Consider the following 7,430-nt stretch of genomic DNA (forward strand, 5'->3'; position numbering starts at 1 on the left):
CACCTTTCAGTCAGAATTCCTAAAACCTATTTTTAAGGATCTGGACTGCTTTTTATACGTCAGCCCAGCTGACAGTCTTTCTTCCTGATAACCACTCGGCTGAGAAGCAATTCCCCTATGCAAATTCAGTGTGCACTTTTAGTCCGTAGGCAAATACTAGTTCCTCCACTAACTTGTAACTGGCAGCCCTTTGGGGTGGGAGTGGGGGTGGGGCACCAGGGATTGAACTCAGGGCCTTGTACAGGCTAAGTGAGCACTCTGCTCCTCAGCTACCGCTGTTTTTATGCAGGCTCTCACTAAGTTGCCCAGCTGGTCTTGATCTTGAATGTGCTTTTCACAAAAGCAATGGAGCTGCAGAGGAGCTGGAGGAAGAAAGTCAAACGCAGTGATTTCTAACTTTTAAGTTGAGTTGTTGTCTTACAGACACCAGAATGTTGTAGACAACATCAACTCGATTTTGTAGAATTGAGTTTTTATTCTAATGGAGTATTCCAATTAATGTAAAATTTGATAGGCATATAGATGGATGTGCAATTTCTACCTGCATTTTATTTTGGTTACACAACACTATGAAAGCCAGGCAAATAATTGTTTTAACAGAGTTTAGGAAGCCACTTTGCAGTCAGTAAATTTTATTAAGCATTTGCATAAAGTTATTGTATATGGCACACCTTAACATGCTGATGGTATTCCACACACTAAATGTGATGCCATTGGCTTATTTAACATTTGGCACGACGACACACGAGACTGCACTTTAAGCAGGAATCTCAGTGTAGGGCTATTATTCTGGTGGTGGTGCTGGCACTGGCTACTGAGGAGGAAGGAAAGAGACGGAAATGGTTGGCTGGTCTCCGAATGTGACATGGACACAGCAGACGCATGCTATTACAGTTTTATGGGGAGCAACCAGGGATCCTTAGGACAGGGAAGGGGCGCAGCCGGGGACAGCATAGGAAGAGACCCTGTCCCTGCGGAGCAGGCGCTGTCATGGCAGAGTGTGAGCACGCAAAGAACCCGACAAATGATAAAAGCGTGTCATGTCATGCATGCAGGACCTTATAGATACGATCAACTTGAATTTATGAAATTTAATTTTTAACCAAGTGAAGTGGTTTCAATTAATGAAAACTTGTAAGTTGAGGGGTTTTCAGGCCCACCTTTGCTAAGGAGAGAGTCAGGCTGAAGAGGAGAGCTAGGAAGTGGTATGAGGGAAGTCAGGACAGTGGCACTCGCTGGGGCCACTGTGGACATCTGAGTGCAGATCTTCATAAAGAGAGGGTGAGTAGGGAGGGAGTCTCCAGTGACGGGGCAGAGGGTCACAGCATAGGAACAGTGAGTCACTGCCGTGGGAAAGGGCTAGGGCCATGTCAATGTCACAGGGTTCAAGGCATACAGACTATTTACGGTACTGTTCTAACTCTCAGAAGAAATGAAGTTATTAGGATTTTAGAAGAGGAAGTGATATAATGTCATTTACAATTTTGCTAAAAATCTTTCTCACTATTGTGCTGAGAGTGGACGAAGCAAAGGGGACCTAGAGAGGTTGGTAAGAGATGGAACAGACAGCTGGGGTTGCCAATTCAAAATCCCACAGGGTGGGTGATGTGAACAGTAGGCCTTTATTCTTCTCAGTTTAGGAAGCTGGGAAGTACAGACTCAAGGTACCAAGTAGGAGCGTTTCATACTGAGGCCTCTTCCTCAGCTTTAAGTAACTACCATGTCACCTCGTGTTCATGTAGCTTTTCTGTGGTAGGCATGAAGAATAGAGAAAGAGAGAGATGGGGGATCTCTTATTGACCTTCCTTTCTTATAGGATAAGCACACTAATGCCAAAGTGCTAGGGTCCCACTCTCTTGGGGCTATCTAGTTCCAATCACCTTTACCGTGGTGGTTTAAAGAGAATGCCCCCCATAAACTCATATATTTGAACATTTAGCCTGCAGTTGGTGAAACTGTTTGGGAAGGATAGGAGGTGTGGCCTTGTGGGAGGAGGTGTGTCACTTGGGGTGGGCTGTGAGGTTCCAGCAGCCCATGCCAGTCCGTTAGCTCTCAGCTGCTACTCCAGCACCATGCCTGCCTGTTGCCATGCCCCTGCCATGTGATGCTCATGGACTGACTCTGAAACTGTAAGCCCCCAATACAATAAACCGTTTCTTCTATGATTTGCCGTTGCCATGGTATCTCTTCGCAGCTATAGAAAAGTGACTAAGACATCTCCCAAACTCCAAATGCCACCACATTGGTTCAGCATATGAATTTGGGGGAGACACAAATCTTCAGTTCACAACAGGTCACTGCAACAATTCGGGTGAGAGATGGCTGAGAACAGGGTACAGTTGAGGATACAAACTTTTTAAAAGTAGAGTAGATTATCTCGGCTGAATAATCTGATATAGATGTTGGGAGAAACAACGAGTGAGAGGCAGGAGAGGACACTGGGCAGGCATGCTATTATTACTGGTTACTGTCATCTTCAATATTCATAAGCAGTGCTCAACACAGCAGGCAGCTAGTAGTCGCTGGGACAGTGAGATTCAAAAGTTCTTGCTTTAACAAGTTTCAGTTTGTGAGTTAATGTGAGCAGGGCATGCCACAGTGAATTTGGTCCTGTTTGACCCTGCGACTGGAGTCATGAACGTGCCAGGCCAGGGATGTCAATACTCTTTCCATACAGGCTGTCCTGTGCAGCTGAAGAAGGCTCTGCCACAGGTCCCAGCAGCATTCCCCTGGGAAGCATCATAGCTTTGCTTTTATGTATTTTGTTTTCTAAAAATCACCGTTTCACTCACAAGTGGTCTTTTATTAATGGCTGTCTTGGGTACAGTCCCCACCACCTAAGGTCTAGTGACTCTACAGGCAGAAGTTATCTCAAGGGTCCCCATGTCACCATCCAGAAGCTGGCAGAGGTCTCCTGCTTTCTCCACACACAGTCAGGTGCTCTGATTTGATCTGCTTCCAACTGCAGTGCAAGAGAGAGTCCATGGGTTACGTGAATTTAAATACAGATGTGGTAAAGTTCTTCTATTTGGAAAGGGAAGTTACATGTGAGGTCAGTACTAATCATAGATAAAGGCTGGCTTTTGTCTTGATGTCTCGGCCGACAGGAGAAAATAACATTTTCCTAATTAACGAAAATGTTAGAATGTTATAGAGTTCTTTTTAAAAATTTACATTGCGTGTACATCTTCATGTGGCTGTGTACGGGAGTGAGAATATAGATAGATGTGTAGGCCAGACCTTGGTGATGAAAGTCCTCCTCAGTTGCTCTCCACCTTACTTTCTGAGACAGGATCACTTATTGAACTAGGCACTCACTCATTTGGAAGGGTCAGTTGTCTGGGACCCAGCAACCTGCGTGTCTTCACCCCTCCAGCACAGTGAGTGTACTTGTGCACACCCTCACCTGCTTGTTGGGTGGGTGGGTGAGCGCTAGGGAGCTGGACTCAGTTCTTCACACTTCACGACAAGAATTTTTCTGGCCCAGTGATTTCCCAAGGCCTTGAGTTGTAGCCGTCACCATGGAAGCAAATGTCAGTCTCAGTTAGAAGACTTTGAGCCACCATTCTATTAGATGCACGTCTTGATATAGAATTTAATTATTTTGTTAAATCAATGAAAAATTTGTCTTCTCAATTCTATGATAATCGGAAATTATCTTTATTTCTTCACATTTTTATGACTTTTGTCTACATGGATGCTGACCGACGTTTCTGTCCCACCTGGTCCTGGTCCCTCAGTCATTCAGTCCCAAAGAAACACACAGAGGCCTACATTAATCATAAACTGGTTGGCCTTTTATCTCAAGCTTGTTACTAACTGTTACATCCTACATTAACCCATAATTCTTGTCTGCGTTAACCACATGACTTGGTATCTTTTATCAGTCAAGCATTCTCATCTTGCTTCCCCTGTGTCTGGGTTACAGCTGCAGACTGAACCTTTGCTCTTCCCAGAATCCTCCTGAGGTTGCCCAGTCTACTGGCCAATCGACATTTTATTAGACCAGTACAAGAGACAAATCTTTACAGGGTACAAGACCATTGTCCCACAGCAATGGGCTTTTCAAATATTAAAGACTTTCTGTTGTAGAACGGAGTAGAAGGTGGTCATTAGAGACCGGGAGATGAGGGAAGCAGAGGGAAAGGAGTTAGAGAAGAATACGGAGAGGAGGATCCAGCTGCTGTGCAGCACAGTCCAGGTATCTATCACTCATAGAATCCTACGGCCAAATACGGTCTTAAAAAGTGTGATAAAATGGCTCCTAACAACATTCTGCTGTACCTATAGATCAGTGCCTTATTCAGCCATCCTCAGAGAAGCTTCCTCCCGCAGAAGCTGGGAGCAGATACAAAGACCCTCAGCCAGATGTTACACAGAAAGAGAGATCTTGAAACACACAGCTCCATCAAATCCCTCCCCTCAGAGCTCAGGGAACCTCACAGAAGAGGGGGTGGAAAGAGTGTCAGAACAAGGGGGATGGAGGACACCAGGAGAACAAGGGCCTCTAAATTAACTGAGCAAAGCTCACATAAAACTTCCAGAGACCGAGGCAGCATGGACAGCGCTGACACGGGTCCACACCAGGTCCACTATGTACTTGTTACAGCTCTCAGTTTAGTGTTTTTGTGGACCCCTGGGTGAATGAGTGTGTCTCTGATTCTTCTGCCTTCTCTCGGGGCTCTTTTCCTGCTGTTGGTTTGCCTTGTCCAACTTCAGTGTGAGTTTTAAAATTTTATCTCACTATATTTTGTTTCGTTATGTTTTGCTGTTCTTTTCTAATGAGAGGCCGAGAGGGAGTGGATCTGGAGGTGAGGAGAGGTGAGGAGGAGCTGAGGAGCAAAGGGAGGGCAAACTGTAACCAGGATATATTGTATGAGAATAGAATCTATTTTCAATAAAAGGGAGAGAACACTATGGCATCGGAGTTCTCATCTGAGTAGTTGCACAGATCACATTTAATGATAACTTATCCCTTTTGTTGGAAAAAGTTTCCTAGTGATTATAAATTAATATAAAGCTATCTAGTCTTTTAGCTATTGTTTTGTATCATCCTATATTAAATATTCATTCTGAGAAATTAAAAAAATAATGCTATCAGTTTAAATATGAGAAAACAACATTAAAATACGGCTTAACACCTTAATTTTGAATATATACAAGCCAATGTTAAAGTTCAAATGGAAAAGGAAAAAAACAAGAATAATCAAGAAAAATTGGAAAGGTTCATGGGAGTACTAACTTTTCTATTTCAACTTATTTGAAATTCTCAGTAACAGAAACAACGTGGGAATGCTTTCTATGGAAAGATGGATAGGCCTACCATAAAGTAGGTGACCCGACTTATAAGAACACTGTCCTCTAAATGAGTCAGTTGATGGCAACAGTTCCATTGCAATGTTGGCTCAGTGGGGAAGGTGGACACCTGCTCAGTGGCTCAGTGTGTAACCTGAGAACTGACCTTTCCAATCCTAGACTTTCTCCTATCCTTCTCCTTCATTCCACAGTAACAATTTCCAACCAAATGCTTTCCCAGAATCCGTTATTACTGCTGTTGTAAACCAAGATTTGGAGGACTAAATGAGGAGGCATGGGTTTATATGGTCCAATGTTATTCCGACATTTTCCAAACAGCTTTGGGATTGTATTTATATCTATACAAATCTACTTTCTGTTGCTTTCTGTGGGATTTGTGGTCAAACCCATGACCTCTTGCATGGCAGGCCTGTTCTGTATCTACAATAATTTGTGTCTGATGCTTCACAACAGCAATGCTGAGAAGCACCAAGTCAGTTTTAGCTCTATTATGCAGCTTCTGGGTTAGAAATTACAAGTGTGTGGTTGTGCAGTTCTGGTTTAAGGCATCTCACGATGCTGCAATCATGGCTGCAACTGAGTCGGAGGTTATTGAAGGATGTGCAGGGCTGGAAGGCTGGTTTCCAAGGAGCCTGTCTTACATCACCAGGAAGGTGGTCCTGGGTGTTGGTGGAAGGCTCCTAGGGTCTCCCATAGACTATTTAGGTGCCCATGTGGCATGGCAGTGGACCAACCCCAGAGTAAACAAGCTGAAAAAAAACAAGAGAAACTTCTCACCTTCTATGATATCACTTCCAAGGTGCCATTCCATTTTGGAAACATCTGATTGGTTAGACACCTGTACCAGGCTTTCTTTTGGGCTACCAACTAGTTCCCAAATCATAACATGGAGACTTCTTATTAGTCATGAATGCTCGGCCTTAGCTTATGCTCGTTTCTGGTTAGCTTTTTTTCTTTAACTTAAATTAACCTGTTTCTCTTCAGCTCCATTTTGCCTCAGGGATTTTTACCTTTCTTTCTGTTTGTCCTGTTCTGTGTCTGCTGGCTGGCCCCAGGCACCTCCCTCTCTTTCTCTCTTATTCTTTCTTCTTGTTCCTGAGCATAGATTTCTTTTTCTCTTTACTTTATTCTCTGTGCCCACCAGCCCTGCCTTTCCCTCTTCTGACTAGCTATTGGCCATTCCTCTTTTTATTAGGGCAATCAGGTGCCTTAGGCAGCCAAGGTCAAACAGATGCAACACATCTTTACATAATTAAAGAGATGCAGCAAAACCAGATGTAATACATCATTACATCATTAACAAAGGCAGCAAAGATGTAACACATCTTTGCCTAGTTAAAATAATATTCCACAACAGAGACCTATGTTCTATTTAACACAGAAGGAGGGCCCACAGAGTATGAAATCCAGTGGGCATATCTTGGTGGCTGGCTACCTCAACACAACTGTTGCCAGAGAGACTCTTGGAAACATCAGGCTATCCTACAAAACTAAAGACTTGGAAGAAATCAAGTTGATGAAAATTTCATGAAATAATGAGGATAATACATCTTTCATAATGAACTCTGCTCTTCTTTCCGCTACATTAGGTTTCATTGACAATGCTGCTCTAGAACTTGGTCGGCAGAATTATGAAGTAATTGGCGAAATCTACTGGGTCAATAATTGTTTGCCAACGCATCAATTGCTGTAAGGCAGATGGATTGGAGATACTATCAGCCCTGTTTGTTGAGCACTGAGATTTTTTCCTTCTAATAGTGTGTTTATCAGCTGCTATAAGGCTACAGTGATTAAAAAATACTTTTTTACAACTTTATGTTTATCCTATGTTCATTTTAAAAGCCCTTCTAGTATAACAAAGAGTCAACATCTCCATCAATGAATTATGAAGCCAATTTTTAGTGAAAAAAACAAGTGGTATTTTTAGAATAGGTCATCAATTCAATTTTTCTCTCATGTAGAAGAATCACCTGAGAAGACCCATTTGAAGGGTAGTTTGAAAACCTAAAATATATACATTTATGAAAGTGATGTAACTGGAATTGTGAACTAACGGGATATGGAGCCCCAGTTAGACATCTCACATCATCAGCTGAAGCTTGCAGTACTGGGAA

The sequence above is a fragment of the Alexandromys fortis genome, unplaced genomic scaffold (assembly GCF_014885135.2).
Source record: "Alexandromys fortis isolate MF-2015 unplaced genomic scaffold, M_Fortis_MF-2015_v1.1 scaffold_74, whole genome shotgun sequence".
Taxonomy (NCBI): Eukaryota; Metazoa; Chordata; class Mammalia; order Rodentia; family Cricetidae; genus Alexandromys; species Alexandromys fortis.